The sequence below is a fragment of the Lepidochelys kempii genome, chromosome 7, assembly GCF_965140265.1.
Source record: "Lepidochelys kempii isolate rLepKem1 chromosome 7, rLepKem1.hap2, whole genome shotgun sequence".
In the NCBI taxonomy this organism is placed as follows: Eukaryota; Metazoa; Chordata; order Testudines; family Cheloniidae; genus Lepidochelys; species Lepidochelys kempii.
This window is the reverse complement of record NC_133262.1, coordinates 20,848,171-20,864,164: the sequence shown is the minus strand read 5'-3', so window position 1 is coordinate 20,864,164 and position 15,994 is coordinate 20,848,171. Positions and strand designations below refer to the sequence as shown.

The 15,994-nt window shown below is 46.9% G+C and overlaps 1 protein-coding gene across 4 annotated transcripts in view; it reads left to right on the top strand.

Annotated features, from left to right (window-relative positions):
- The window catches only part of LSM3 (LSM3 homolog, U6 small nuclear RNA and mRNA degradation associated), a 46,837-nt gene that overhangs the window by 20,212 nt on the left and 10,631 nt on the right, over window positions 1-15,994 (top strand). For all 4 annotated transcript variants that reach the window (XM_073351306.1, XM_073351305.1, XM_073351303.1 and 1 more), the window contains exon 3: window positions 1,944-2,048. The gene's annotated coding sequence lies outside the window, so the exon portion shown is untranslated. The remainder of the gene's footprint in view (window positions 1-1,943; window positions 2,049-15,994) is intronic.

Sequence of the window (15,994 nt, the reverse complement as noted above, 5' to 3'; positions counted from 1 at the left end):
GAGGAAAGGAAGTTTTATGTTTGCATCCATCTGTGCAAGTATTTCAACATAGCTTTTTGCAGCATGCTGTCCCCTTACAGCAGGGGTTTTCAAGCTGGGGATCAGGACCCTTCAGGGGATCGCAAAGTTATTACATGGGGGGTTGCGAGCTGTCAGCCTCCACCCCAAAACCCCCTTTGCATCCAGCATTTATAATGGTGTTAAATATATTTAAAAGTGTTTTTAATTTATAAGGGGGGGGTTCACTCAGAGGCTACCTATGTGAAAGGGGTCACCAGTACAAAAGTTTGAGAACCACTGCCTTACAGTAAATGCAACGACATGCAGAATGTAGGATGCAATGGCTAGACGTGGGTGATGCTCAAAATGCCTTGAAGTTCCAGAGTGATAATCAAGTTTTGGGTTCTTATCTGGGCATCTTCAGTCTTGACATAGGGCAGGGAATATCGTCTGAAGAGGTGTTTTTGAGTGATTCCCAACATTTCCTACTCTTGAGGATAACTCTTCTTTCAAAAATCCACTTAATTATGTATAAGACCAAATGTATTCTCAAAATTACTCTAGCTGTTATTTAAAATTATTATTTAATGTAGTATTGAACACTTAAATGGCAGTGTCCAGTGTTGTGTCCCAGACTACTGGGAATTCCTAATTTTAAAATTTGATCGCATTGGTTTGTAGTTAGGAGTATTGTTAATCCTATTTGTATGGCATTGGTCTCCATCAGTGCTTCCTGAACTCCCAAAGTCCTGTCCCAGCATGCACTGGAGCAAGTGTAAACCAGGATGGGTATTCAGGAGGGACACTCTCTAGTTGTTACAAAGTCCTGAGGTAGCATCTTGACCCCTCTAAAGTCAATGAGGCTAAGATTTCACCCCAGTCAGGAATCCCCAGATGATTACATTTTACATCTTCAAAGCACCTTGCAAACATTAACTAACCCTCACAAACTCTTTTCAAATAGACAGGAATTCCCAGAACCAGTCCTAGATATTTTGGCAACAGGCAGATTAGAGGTACAGAAATGAAATGCAGAGGTTAAGTGATTTACCCAAGGCCACAACTGGAGGAACTATATGAACCAGGATTAGGATTAGCCAGACATTCCTTGTATTCAGTCCTATTCTCAGACCACTGAACCATGCATTTTTCTGTTATTGTTATTATTTGTATTCTGGTAGTACCTGGAAGCCCCAGTTGAGATCAGGATCTGATTGTGCTAGACTTTATGTTAATACCTAGTAGGAAGCAATCCCAGTGTTTCTGTTTCTAGTCCATCCTGAATTCAGGAAGTAAATGGAGATGTGTAATAGGTTCCTTATAACATCCCATTATAACAGGTGCTCTGGAAACAACTGACTGCTTGGGGATCTAAGGGGCAAAGGCCCAGAGGTGCCAGTACACTGGAGGCTTGTTTGTGTCCTACAAAAAAATGCCAACAGTAACATCTCTGCGCATAACTTTTAAATAACTGTGCTTCTGCCTCTCTTTCTAACTTGAAGGAGGCAGAAATCAGGACATGTGGCTTTGCTGCTTACATCCCTGCCTGTCAAGAGAAGCAGGCAAGGAAGAAAATATCTTTCCTCACTTGAAATCCTTTTCATGTGATGTTTATAAGGTCTCTGTAAGTGAAAACCTTTGCCATAAAGGAGAGGCATCCAATACTGGCTAGTGCTAGAGGCAGGATGTCAGACTAAATCAGCCTCTCCTCCCCTATTTTTACTATGGTGGTGGTAGCAATGATAATGGAAAAGGGAAATAATGATATTCACATATTGTCCAGCATAACCCGTATATGCCCTAGGCAAGAGGGTGAACACAATTCTTCAGGACTAAATTAGACTGGACAGTGGTCTGACCTGAGATGGAAAATCCTATGATTATTTAAAAAAATTCTGCCATCTCTGACTCCATAAGAAGTGTTATTCTCTAATCTTGTGTAGGGGGCCAGAAGCTTCAAGGCAACCTTGCTGAACAAAGACCACCAGCTGAAAGAATAACACCCATTTACCTGCACTGTTGAACTAGACTCTTCAGAGAGAGAGAAGGTGAGCACATCAGCCTACTCCAAAATAATATAGGATGTACATGATAATAGACAACTTTTTTCCCTTATGGCTATCAGGCAGGCTGCCCACTAAATTCTAATGTTATTACCATCTGATAAAGTGAACTGCTTGCAAAAGGGTTGCAGTCCACTTAATCGATTCATAGATTATAAACCCAGAAGGGACTATTGTAATCATCATGCATAATATGAGCCAGAAGACTTCCCTGTATTAATTCCTGTTTGAAATAGGGCATATTTTTAGGAAAATATCCAATTTTGATTTAAAAATTTCTAGTAATGAAGAATCCATCACAACACTTGGTATATTGTTCCAATGGTTAATCACCCTCACTGTTAAAAATCTTCACCTTAGTTCTAGTCTGAATTCTCTAATTTTGACTGGTAGCCACCACTAGATCTTATTATACCTTTGTCTGCCAGATTGAAGAGCCCTTTATTATCAAATTTCTGTTCCCATGTAGGTACTTACAGCCATGGTGTAGCTAGGAGTGGACATTTGGGTGGGCCCCCATTTATAGTGGCTAGGCCATGACCAAAGGTCTGATGTCACAGAAAGCACATGAGCCATGAGGGCCCTAAATCACTGCTCCACCAGGCTGCCCCCCAGCAGTGTGCCAGGTCCCTTTGTGGCTCTCCTTCCACCATGGGTTATTCACACCAAGACCCACAGATCCATGCAGGAGCCACCCCACTCTATGGCCCCCTTACCTGGTACAGGCTAGTAGGGGAAGGAAGGAACTGCTGGTCTGAGGGTCCCAGGATTGGAACCTGGTTTAGCGGGCCGGCCTGGGATCCCCTATGAACTACTGCACGAGTAGTGCAGTCAGCACCATGGAGATAGAGACTGCCTGAGACTTTGAGGAAGAAGATTTTGATAAGACCCCAGAAGGGGAGAATGATAGTGATTTGGCCGGAGGGCTGAGCCATGAAGAAGAGGCACTGCAGCCAGAGCCGTCCTTACCCATACACAAACTACACGGCTGTGTAGGGCACCAGGAAATTTGCATGCTGCTCCAGCGGCCAGCCCGATCCCCTGGTGACCTCAGCTGGCCAGGAAAGCTGCCCCCACTGCACCCCTTCCCCAAAGCCCTGGCCCCTGCTCCGCCCCTGCTCTGCCTCTTCCCACCCTTGCTCCGCCCCAGCCCCACCTTTACTCCACCCCTTCTCCAAAGTCCCGGCCTGTGCTCCATCCCCACCCCGCCTCTTCCCATCCCTGCTCCACCCCCAGCCTCGCCCCCACTCCACCCCTTCCCCTGAGCTATGTCTTGGGGGATTGCAGCAGGAGTTGGGCGCAGCCTGCACTCACGGAGCGGCAGGAAGTGGGGCGACCCGGCTCCAGCCCACTCCACACCGCCGATGAGTGCTGGGGGGCAGTTCTCCTGTACCCCCCAAGTCTGAGAGCCAGGGGAGCAGAGAGGAGCAGGCCGGGGCCTGGTCACTCCACTTCCCACCACCCCGTGAGTGCGACCCGGCCCCAACCCACTTCACTCCACCGGCTCGTGATGGGGGGCAGTTTCCCCTTACCCCCCAAGCCTGCTGATGCCCCCAATAGACCTTGGGTGCAGCTTCCCGCTCCCCACAGAGGCCTGGGGACACGCTCCCCGCCTCCGCCCACAGGGGGGTGTTGCGTAGGGCACTAAAATGTCTAGGGATGGCCCTGACTGCAGCTCCTATCCAGAGTGAGAGGGGCCACAGAGTGAATGACTGAGGCAATGGGCTGAGTGACTTCAGGAGAGGACATGGACAGTGGCAAGCTAATTCCCCAGATGACCAAGAGGAGGTGCTGTTGAGCAGTGAGTAGCATGCACCCCATGACAACCCCCTTGTATTGGAGTGCAAGAACTGCCCCCTCCCCCAAAAACACTGGGTGCTCCCTTATAACAGTGCACAGCCACACCACCAGTGTGGACCCAGAAGCCGCACACAGACACTTCTCCTTTGCCCCAATGGAGTAACTGCTTCCTGCTGGCTGTACCATGCTTTGCAGACCCAGAGAGAACCTCAGTCAGTGTACAACCTAGCACATTGGCTGGCAGATCAAAGCAGACACCAGGGTCCAATCCTGCTAGCTCATCCCTTGGAGGTGTCATGTTATTGCCACGATTATGCTGGGCCCAAGAAATGCAGACCATGGCTTTCCAGCCCCTTGCGGGGGGTCATGATCCCAGGCTGGTTTGACTTTTAACTCCATCAGCTGATGTGGGCGTGTGGGGGGCACAGGCCGCAAGGGAGAGCAAGCCCCAGATTCCCTTCCATTGACAGGCAGGAAGGGCATGGCACTGCACTCGGTCACCAGTATGCTGTGGTTCTGCGTCATGAGCCAGATTGTCAGGGCTAGACAGGGTGCGATTACAGAGCACCCAGTCTCAGCACCCCAACAACCTACCCCTCGCACTGGATGGGGGTGCATGGTCACAGCCCCATGAGAGCTTGAGATGTCTTGGGCTGTCTCCTTCCACATCCACAGCAGCCTCAGTGACACCAGGGGAAATTGAGGCCAAGAGAAAGGACGTGGCCCAGCCCCAGCACATGCAGCCAGCCAGCAACAGAGGAGGGAATGGAACCCAAGAGTCCTAACGACCTTGCTATCTCTCCAAGAAGGCCAGAGAATCCTTTACTCGGACCCAGAACTGGCACATACAGCAGCTGGGCTGCTGGCATGAACCTCCCTGAGATAGGCATCTCCCGACTTGTGTGTCCTGACGACGAGGAGCGCTCACATGGCTAGGAGGGGGTGTCATCAGCATGGCAGGAGCCCTCAGCCCCAAGGGAGGGAGCTTCTGTCAGTACAGGGAAGAGAGTGATGGAGTCTGCACTAGTGAGGCCAGCCACAAGCCCCAGTGCTGAACTGGGCATGGGGCAAGGCCCTGACAGCACTGGGGGCATCTGGATCCTGGTCCAATGCCCCCAGTCCTGGGCTCATTACACCCCTCTGCCTCAAGAGAAGCTGGATCCCATTCCAAAAAAGCCACTGAGCTGGGCTGGGAGCTAGTGGGAAAGGGCTGTGACTCACTCCAGGCATGCAGCCAGACCACGGCAAGGGCAGGAACACAGCCCAGAAGCCCCATAGCCCAACCCCTAACCACAGGCTGTTGGGAAGCATCACTGGCCAGACAAGGCCTGCTCCCGTAGTATCAAGGTCAGCAGAGCCCAGGGACGAGGGTATGCACAGCGCTCTGTCCAAGGGGACTTGCCTGGAAGGGCCAGCAGGACACAGCACTAGTGGGGCCAAGGAAGGGCTGGCTCCCCTGCTGGATGGCACTTTCTCAGCTGGCATTCATACAGGTTCAGATGTTGGTGGGCTAATTGGTTAGGCCCTGGCCATGCCCCTGACTTATAGACTCTGCTCAAGTCACCCGTTAACTTCCTCTTTGATAAGCTGAGTAGATTGAACTCCTTGATTCTCTCACTATAAAGTATGTTTTCAAATCCTTCAATAGTTCTCATGGCAATTTTTCAACACCCTTCTTGAATTGTGGGCACCTGAACTGGACACAGTATTCCAGTAGTGATCGTATCAGTGCCAAATACAGAGGTTATTTAACCTCTCTACTCCTCCTCAGTGTTCCTTTGTTTATCCATCCATAGGTTGCATTAGGCCTTTTAGCCACAGCATCTCACTGGGAGCTGCTCTTGTTCAACTGTCTAGCCATCATGACTCCCCAAGTCTTTTTCTGGAGTCATTGCTTCCCAAGGTTGAGTCCCGCTTCTGTAAATATGGCCTGCATTCTTAGCATTTCCCCTTTGGGGATCTGAGTTTGTTTTGTACTACTTTGCATGCCCTTGTGAATTTCCCAGTTGCTGTTTATTTTCTGCCAGTCTCTGTGCTTGTCAATCCCTGGTGACTGGTATTGTGGGTAATGTTCACAGCCATGGGGCAGGGCTATTTTGTTTTGGGTGTTATCTCAACCAGCTGAAATATGTCAGAATAGCACCCAGCCCTTCACACGCACACACCACCCACTCTCCCCGTCGGAAAAACACAGTGCATAACCTCAGGACAGAGGCCAAGGAATGAAAGAGTCACTCAGGCCTACTTGTGCTCTCTCCAGGTATGGTGGAGGTATACGAATGGGGCCGTGTGCATAGGAAACTTGCACTACCGCTGCCTCTGTCTGTCTGCTTGGTGAATAAACAAAGGGCTTTCGGGTGTAGCACTGCCGCTACCGTGAGGAATGCGTATGGGTGCTAGGTTTGTATCATTTTTGGTGGTGCCCAGAACGGGTCCAAGCAGAACGGACTGGGCTGGGAGCTAGCACCCCGGTCCCCGTTCTTTGTGGGGGGAGGTGCCACGCTTCAGGGGGATGCGGGATCCAGGGCAGCCTGGGGATTTAGCAGGGGTCCTGGCGCTGGCAGCAGTGAGTGACTCAGCCCCAACCCTCCCCACTCCGCTCTGCTCCACTCTGCCGGCTCCCTGTGTTTCTCAGGGAAGGGTGCGGGTACTGGAAAGAGGCAGGGCAGGGGCTTGAGGGAAGGGGTGGAATGGGGATGGGGTGGGGGTGTAGCAGGGACAGGAAGATGCAGGGCGGAGCTGCTGCTGTGGCCAAGCCCCCCCTAGCCCCTCAGACCACCCTGGACTCCGCGTCCCCTTGAAACACCGGGCCCCCAAAGCACGGGGCCCGGGGCGGTTGCCCCAGTCCATCCTATGGACGGGATGGCTCTGAAAATATAAGCCCCAACATTGGTGGAGCTGGGCCCATGTTCCTGAATATTGGTGGAGCACGGGCACCATGGGCCCAAATAACTCACTGCCTACATGAATGCTTTATAAGTGCTGATGGATGGACTGGTGAAGGGATAGGAAGATAAATGGTCGGGTGCCTCTCCCCAGCACTAAATTCTTGTACAGATTGAAAAATGAAAAGTAATTACCACTCAGATCAAATTCTTTCAAAAGTCAAACCTGGCTAGCCCAACAGCGGATATTTGTTTTTAGGGTTGGTCTTTGTGGTTTTTATTAGCAATGCATTGTTCCCCAGGGTCAGGAGCAGGAAGGGAGGAAGAAAGGAAGAACAGCAGATCTTCTTGAGCTTCCACTGTTAAAACAAACTATGTAAAACCTACGGGGGAGCACTTAATTCCAAGAACATGAACATTGTCAGCACGGTGTCTTCAATAAGTTCCTCCTTGCTTTGAAAAATGCATTAGCCACTGGTTTTAATTATTTATTGGCCTGCTGGGCCACCCTACTGTAATAAAGCTGTGGCATTAGGATGTGATGTGATATGTTTAGGTAGAGAGCGCCTTATGTCTCCGGTGACGGATATGATGATGCTGAGTTTGTTCCTCTTTCAGAGTTTGAGGCAAACAAGTTTCAGGGGGGTAGCCGTGTTAGTCTGTATCAGCAAAAACAATGAGGAGTCCTTGTGGCACCTTAGAAACTAACCAGTTTATTTGGCCATAAGCTTCCGTGGGCTATAACCCACTTCATCAGATACATCTGAGGCAAACAAGTTGAGTTAATCTTGGGCAGGTGGTGACTGTTTTTATTCGTAATCGTGAAGTTTACACACTGAGGTTTATGGGCCCAATCCATCCGAGGTATCACTCAATTAACAAACACAGTGGAGAGGGCAGGATTTGGGCAATAATTATTTGGGCAATAATATTAGCACTAATAGCATCCCTGGACTTTGGGAGGCTTTTTTATCAGCCATTCCCCAGGTACTCATTTGGGGTGTCTCTGTTTGGGTCTGTCTCCTTCAGACAGAGCGCAACTGCCGCAGCTGTCTCTAGTTGGAGTTGTGAGACCTCAGCACCTCAGGTTTCTCAAGCTGGGCAGCCAAAATCAGAGTTTTAAAGAAATTGGGCCTCGTTGTCTTGTCAAAGGCCACACAACAAACGAGCGGGAGAGCCAGGAGTAGGACCCAGAAGTCTCAGTTTCACTACTTGTAAAGTGGCGCAAATACTTCCCGAGCTCCCCCTGAGGTTGGGAGCCTGGCTTAATGTTTGCGAAACACCTCGAGGTCCTCACCTGAAATGCCACGACACAAAAGCAGACTGATTATTACTTGTATTATTATGTCTAAGCCCCATTGATCTATATAGCCATAATTTAGTCACCATCCAACCAATTACAAATATGGTGTACATAACACCCACCAAAAAGCCTTGGTCATGGTGGTTGGAAAACCCCTTTGTGGGACAGAAAGTGTTTAAATGTTTAGAATATTTTGGTTCTGAGCTGTTGCTCTGAAGAGTCCTGCGCGGGATCGTTTCCAGGCAGAAATAAACAAAACCTTTTTGAAGATGGCTTTATGGATGGATGAGAATAATAGAGGATGAATGGCAGGGAATTCCTGTGTGATATGAAATGCAAGCTGTAAATAAGAAGCAAAGGCATGTTCAGTTGCAGGTGGGTGGCTGGTCTTCCCACTCCATCCTACCTACATAGCACAATGTGCATGGAAGAATGTATTGAGAAAGCATGGCCTGGGTTTCCAATACTTCATTCACTAGATGGCAATGTTGCACAAAGTTTGAAAGTGAGGTCTAAATTGTGCTCCCACTGATATCCGTGAGTTTTGCTACTGATTTTAATAGGAGCAGAAGAGAGCCCCTTATGTATATCTGCCTCTCTGTTCCTGTGGATCAGCTATATAACTGAATGGGGCAGCCATCAGGTAAAGACTGGGGCTATGTCAGCTGTGTAATGTTCAGCTACAGCCATGGGACTGGCTTATTCTTGATTCCATGGCATATGGGTGAATATGCCTACAGGAGGCAGTTAGAGACGATAGGGTTTAAACAGTACCCTGACAACTGCTGCGGCAACTTGTGATACACTGTACTATAATGGCTTGTGTAATGTTCCGTGGCCTCCCACACACAGACACAGCTGGAATTCATGATCTGCAGTTCCAAAAACACAAACCGTTACTCTGTGTGAGTGGGAAATGATGAATACTTCCGCAGGTATAACATTCCAGGGTATTAGAGAAGAGTGGTGCACACACAATGGGTGTCAGATGGCCAGAATTAAAACATAGAAGTTCCTGACACCCAATCCAATATTGAGACAAAAAGACTGATGAATTTTGCCTTTTTCCCCTGTCGTCTCAATTCCCTTTCCCTTTAGTTCAATGCATCCACCTCTTCTGGACATGGGAATGGGTGACAGGGGATGGATCACTTGGTGATTTCCCGTTCTGTTCATTGTCTCTGAAGCACCTGGCATTGGCCACTGTTGGAAGACAGGATACTGGGCTAGATGGACCTTTGGTCTCACCCGTTATGGCTGTTTTTATGACAGAATTTGAAGATTTTCTATGATAATGAATATTATAGAGAAGGCATATTAGGATCTTCTATTTTTCCTGTCCCATGCTGCAAGAACAAAGGGACATTCAATTAAATTGCAAGGTGGCAAATTCAAAACAGCTAAAAGAAAATACATGTCATCCAGCACATAATAAATTGTCATCTTAATTAGTGGAGGGTTTTAAATAAAGTTCTCAGTTACACTATAAAGCAAATGTTATATAACTTTGTAAAGAAGCAGAACTGGGTAAAGATTTCAGTACTTTAGTCTGAGGGCCCTTTTCAAACCTGTTTTGGATATTTTAAAAAATTCTGAAATATGAAAAGATTTAAAAAATATATACACTGAATGACTGCAATTGCACGTACCAGTTGGGTAATCACTCGCATCCATGGCAAGTGCCCATGCAGATTACGCATTAACTTGCATTGCATGCACATTTTTGTGCTTGCAGTTTTAAAAGTGTGAGCCTCAAAAGCAAAACAAGACAGCCTCATCTGCATGCCGATATATATTTTTTTCTATCCATGACTAGTTTAGGTTGTTCATTATAATGGGATGGGTGCATGATCTGGAAAGCCACTGTGGCCGATGTAGTACCTTTTTAAGTGAGAGGACAGAGTGTCCAGGTGGCTTTGTAGAATGAATAGGGATCAGTAGTCTCCTACCCATGTTGATTCCTCTAATATCCATGTTAATGAGGTTTGTGTAAGGCAGGGCTGCTGCATGTGCGGGTGACTTCCACTTGCAGATGCAGACTTTCCAAGTGTCATGGGGTATGTCTATACTGCAGCGTCCCAGCCCAGGTAGACAGACTCAAGCTAGGACACTACAAATAGCAACATGTATGTTGCAGCTTGGGTTAGAGCTCAGGCTTTCAATCCTAGAGATTCAGATGGGCCACAACGTCCATACTGCTATCCTTAGCATGCTAGCTTGAGTCCCATTAATGCCAGTGTTAACCGGGCTTGGAGGCTCACTGCCAGCTGCAGTGTAGACATGCCCATAGGTTTGTGTTCCTTCTCTTTTCCCTTTCCTTTTTGGCCTTGTGCTCTGCCCCTTCCAGAGCCCAGCTATGCAGTGATATATTGCTCTGGGGAAAACAGTAGTTCAGTGTCAACTGAACGACTGCTAGTTTGGCACATTTCTTCTTCTTTTACAAATAAGAATTTGAGTAGTTGCTGTGTGGTTTGATGGGTTGGGCAGATCAGGGCCCTTCTGTCCTCACATCCTTCCCTGTGACCCATCCATTCTTCATGTCTTTCCCTGTGTCCCCACCTCTTCCTGCCACATTTCTTTGGATTCCTTTTCATCATTGTCTTGTTTCCCTGCACCCCCCTGCTTATTCCCACCCATTTCCACTTCTAACAGGCTGGAGTCCTGTGGAAAAAATAGTAAGTGATTATATAATTAAAGACTGTATTGTCATGCTGTCACATTCTGGGGAGCAATCCAGACCAGTGAGGGGTTGTCAGATCCTGCTACATTAGGTGCCATGCAGTACAATTGATTTCAGGATCAGCGGAAAAGCCAGGAGAGAGGACAGGAAGAAGATAGGAGCAGAAAGGAGCACATAAGGGAGGGGAAGATAGAGTACAATCTCACATGTATCTAGCGTGACCAGACAGCAAATGTGAAACATTGCGAAAGGGGTGGGGAGTAATAGGAGCCCATATAAGAAAAAGACCCAAAAATCGGGACATCTGGTCATCCTACATGTACCAGGTTTGAGTCCTTACTGGTGCAGCAATGATGGTCAAGTGTGCTCAATGGAATTTCAAGATCTGGTGTCACGGCAACAATCCTTCCAATGCAGCTGCAGTGATGGTAAAATAAAGGTTCTTCTTTTATTGTCCCCCAAAGTCTCTTTTTAAGGGTCCCAAACAGGCAATGGGTGGGATAATTCATGCCCTCATTTCATCCACCAATTAGGCTTAATTTCTAACACACCAATATTGGTTCATTAATTTCCTATCCTCTATTCCTCTTGTTTACCACTCATAATCTTAACACAGTCCTTGAATGATATCAGTAAACCCTTTCTGTTTAAATGAATTCCGTCTTTCTGTCTCCTTCTCACATGTTTTCTTAAACAGTTTTATATAACAAATCATGTGAAAATTTGTGAACCGTAACCACTTTCCATCAATTAAATTAGACCTGCTATGCCCCAATTATTACAACAGGCCCCAGTATGTGGATGTTTATTAGACTGCCCCACTGTAAATATACGCTTGTCTTATGTACCAGCTCTCCATCATCTTTATTTTCTCTCTTTTTTTTCAACATCTTTCTTAAGCCCCACCTAGTGTTTACCAACTCCTGGTCTATTTGGTTAATTAGAAGCAATAATATGGTCCCTGCTAGCTGCTGATGTACAGGACTGTATTTATAAACCAGTTTCCATATTAGTTTGACATCAGGAAAACTTTGCTGTTTAATATTTAAACAAAACCTTTCATGCAGAAGCATGGGGATGGGCTAGATAATCTAACAGATTTCTCACCTTCAATTTCTATAATGCATTAACAGTAAAATTCTTTTCAGAGCAGCAGCCGTGTTAGTCTGTATTCGCAAAAAGAAAAGGAGTACTTGTGGCACCTTAGAGACTAACAAATTTATTTGAGCATAAGCTTTCGTGAGCTACAGCTCACTTCATCGGATGCATTCAGTGGATGCTGTAGCTCACGAAAGCTTATGCTCAAATAAATTTGTTAGTCTCTAAGGTGCCACAAGTACTCCTTTTCTTTTTAGTAAAATTCTTATTATTAAGCCACCTTTAAAGTGGGACAGAAAATGATTTTCAAGCTCTTAACAGGCACAGATTCACAGATGTTGCCCATTTCCTCTGTCTGATGGACTCAGCTTTCATCCGTTAGGTGCCACAGATGTTACAGGCTCAGATGCTCCAGTTCTAAAGGCAGATAATCAGCTTCTTGTTTGCTTTTATGAAAAAGATTGTTTATTATTTAGAGTCAGGCCTAGAATCTACCCTGTGCGACATTTTGTATCTTGCCTTTGTTCCATGACCACAAACAACCCTGAAATTGTGATTCACGCTCAACATATTGCTTGTCACATTGATGTTTTCCGACAGCATCCCAGAGCCATCGCCTACAGAAGCTGGAATTAGTCACTGATCCTGTGCTGTAATGCATCAAGTTGTATTCATTTCTGTTTTCACTTGATCCTTGTGTGTTCACAATGTCATGTGTTGTCCAGGATTAAAGGAACATGCTACCAGCTAGAGTTTGGGCCCAAGGTTTAGTCTCTTTAACAAAAGTGTTTTACAAAACCTACTATGACAAGAAAAGCATTTGTGAATGTTTTTAAAATGTCAAGGATAAAATGGAGGGGCAGTTTTAGGGGGCAGTGAGGTGGTGTGAATCCAAATAAAAGATTTGTGCTATTGCATGAAAACCAGAAAGTGAAACTGACTCCGGAGGCCTACATTTTCCAATAAGTGCGTACCTGGTTAAAGTGCACTAATCAGGTTGTACATACATGTACATCTGGGATATTCACATCTCAGTTAGGAATGTGAAAAAGTATGCATGGTGCCCTTATGTATTTGTCTCTGAGAATTTGGACCAAACTTTCTATAAATACAAGTGAAACTTAACCAGTCTAGGTTGATAGTCTCAGCCTAATGAAATAAGGGAACCACCAGCATATTAATACTTTAGATTTTGAAAATTCAGTTTGAGTAGTCTATAGTGTTATGAGTTTTTTGTTGATAGTGCCCATTTAAGTATCCCCCAAGTTAAAATGTAGCTTGAATCTGGGGTTTCTAAATGCTCGGCATGCAGGGGACATTGAGAGATTTCTTTTCTCATGCTCTGCTTCTCCTGTTAATTCTAATTACCAAGGGATCTTCATAGAATAACTTAAGAGATCATTAGCTAATATGTGCATAATTTAATCTTTAATATTTTCTCCCTGTTAAGTATGTGATCAGTATGAATTCCTTGGGAGGTCGTTATCACAGCTTTGATCTTAATGAAGTGACTGGCTATTCATGTGTACATTTAGATTAAAGAACACAGTTGTAATTCCATGGAACATAAGAACTGCCTAAGGTACACTTTGTGCTAAAGGACAGATTGAGTGCATGCAAAAATGATGGGCCAGATCCTGGGGAGCATCTGATACACACAGCACAGGCTGCGTGTGCAGTGATGGCTTAAAACTCTGTTATTAGATTTGGAGAATTTTGGAATTATTCTTAAGAATGCCTCTACCTGCAAATATACTACCTCATTTGCCTTGATAGTAGAACTTGAACAAAGCTTCAATCTTATCAAAGTCCAGCCTCAAGAACCACTTCTGCTGCGATGCCCACAAGAAATCAGCCGACGACAGATGGCTAGGTAGAGCAGCCGTTATGGATAGCTGACATTATTCAGAATCATTAAACTGTACAATAGCTAACTTGTGTAACTACCTGATCTTATCGTTACTGGAGCTGGCTGCAGACTTTTTGGTGAAACATTTTTTCAATGGAAAATGCCAGTTTGTTGGGAGAGCTTTTTTCAGGTGCAGGATGGAATTTCTGGTAAAGAGATGGCCCTACCCCAGGATAGCCTGGTGGCTAGAGACTAGGCGGGGCTGTGGGGGACACAAGTTCAAGTCCCCGCTGGGCCTGACTCAGATCAGGGACTTAGAGCTGACCATGGGCCCTAATCACTGGCCTGTTGGCTATTCTGGGGTGGGTTTCTCTCTCTCGGTGACCAGATAGTCTCTCCAAGACCTGCCCAACCAAAGTTTTGTTAAAGAAGTGCTTTGCCTGATTTGGAGCAAGGATTTGAATGCGGGTCCTCCCCATGCCAGGTGAGTGCCCTAGTCCCCAGGCCATTGGATATTCTCTTGCTTTCTCTTTTTTTCATGAACATTGTCAAAAAGTCTTGGTTTTATTCCACATTGGAACCAGAATGAATGTTGAAACCTTTATAGGATCGTAGGACTGGAAGGGACCTTGTGAGATCATCTAGTCCAGTGGTTTTCAAAGTTTTTTTCTGGTGACCCAGTTGAAGAAAATTGTTGATGCCCACCAACCCAACGGAGCTGGGGATGGGGGGCTTGGGGTGTCGGAGGGGCTCAGGGCTGGGGCAGAGGGTTGGGGAGTGGGGGTGAGGGCCGAGGGGTGGGGCCAGGAATGAGCGGTTCAGGGTGTAGGAGGGGACTCTGGGCTGGGGCAGGGGGTTGGGGTGCAGGAGGGGGTGAGGGCTCTGGGCTGGGGGTGCAGGCTCTGGGCTGGGGCCAGGAATGAGAGATTTGGGGTGCAGAGGGGGGTCCGGGTTTGTGGGGCCTCAGGGCTGGGGCAGGGGGTTGAGGTGCAGGAGGGGGTCAGGGCTCTGGGCTGGGGATGAGGGGTTTGGGGGCCAGGAAGGGGCTGTGGGTTGGGGGGGCTCAGGGCTGGGGCAGGGGTTTTGGGGCATGGGGTTGGGGTGCAGGCTTACCTCGCATGGCTCCCAGTCGGGCTTCCTGCCTGTCCTGGTATTGAGGACCATGCTGCACCCCAGAAGTGGTCAGCAGCAGGTCCAGCTCCTAGGCAGAGGCACACAAGTGGCTTCACGCGGCTCTCACTCGCAGGTACGCCCCCCCCCCAGCTCCCATTGGCTGGGAACTGGCCAATGGGAGTGCAGAGACGGTGTTTGGGGTGGGGGCAGTGCATGGAGTCCCATGGCCTCCCCGCATAGAAGCCAAACCTGCTGCTGGCTGTTTCCAGGGCGCAGCACAGTGTTAGAAGAGTTAGGGACTAGCCTGCCTCAGCCGGGCAGCATCGCTGACGGGACTTTTAACAGCCTGGTCAGCAGTGCTAATCAGAGCAGCTGCAACCCAGTGCCTGATATTCCGTGACCCAGTATTGGGTCGCGACCCACAGTTTGAAAACCACTGATCTAGTCCACTGACTCTCAACCTTTCCAGACTACTGTACCCTTTTCAGGAGTCTGATTTGTCTTGTGTATCTCAAGTTTCACCTCACTTCAAAACTACTTGCTTACAAAATCAGACATAAAAATACAAACATGTCACTGCACACTTTCTGAAAAAATTGTTTACTTTCTCATATTTACCATATAATTATAAAATAAGTCAATTGGAATGTAAATGTACTTACATTTCAGTGTATAGTACGTAGAGCAATATAAACAAGTCATTGTCTGTATGAAATTTTAGTTTGTACTGACTTAGCTAGTGCTTTTTATGTAGCCTGTTGTAAAACTAGGCAAATATCTAGATGAGTTGATGTACCTGCAGGGATACATGTACCCACTGTTCCCTCTAAGCTGTGTGCATATGCGCGCACACAGATCCTAAACCCTGCACACACGGCGAAACACCGTGCGCACAAAAATTTACACAGAAGCACAGCAATTTGCACAGAAGAAATTTTTTGCGCACACAGACGGTCAAAAATCAGAGGGAACATTGCATGTACCCCTGGTTGAGAACCTCTGATCTAGTCCAGTCCCCTGTTCTCATGGAAGGACTAATTATTATCTAGACCATCCCTGACAGGTGTTTGTCTAACCTGCTCTTAAAAATCTCCAGTGATGGAGATTCCACAACCTCCCTGGGCAATTTATTTCCAGTGCTCAACCATCCTGACAAGAAGATTTTCATGAAACAGAATTATTGTTTTCCAGCCAGTCCTAACC